Genomic DNA, 278 nt, shown 5'->3' on the forward strand with positions numbered 1-278 from the left:
CTTCAATGAATAGATTCTCAAAATATATTTTTAATATTAAAAGTAGAGATGTACTGAATTTTTGAATCATCTAATATTCATTAATTATTTTTTAATTAAAAATAATACTCATGAATAATGTAGACAACTGTGTCGACATTATAAAGAACTTTATATCAACAATATAAAAATTTTCTATTGACAATACATTACATGCTCAATAAACTCTTAAAAGTATTGCTTCCTTGGAAAACAATTTTGAAATATCAGCAATTTGTAATTATCCTATCATATTTCCC

The sequence above is a fragment of the Lupinus angustifolius genome, chromosome LG08 (genome assembly GCF_001865875.1).
Source record: "Lupinus angustifolius cultivar Tanjil chromosome LG08, LupAngTanjil_v1.0, whole genome shotgun sequence".
Classification (NCBI taxonomy): domain Eukaryota; kingdom Viridiplantae; phylum Streptophyta; class Magnoliopsida; order Fabales; family Fabaceae; genus Lupinus; species Lupinus angustifolius.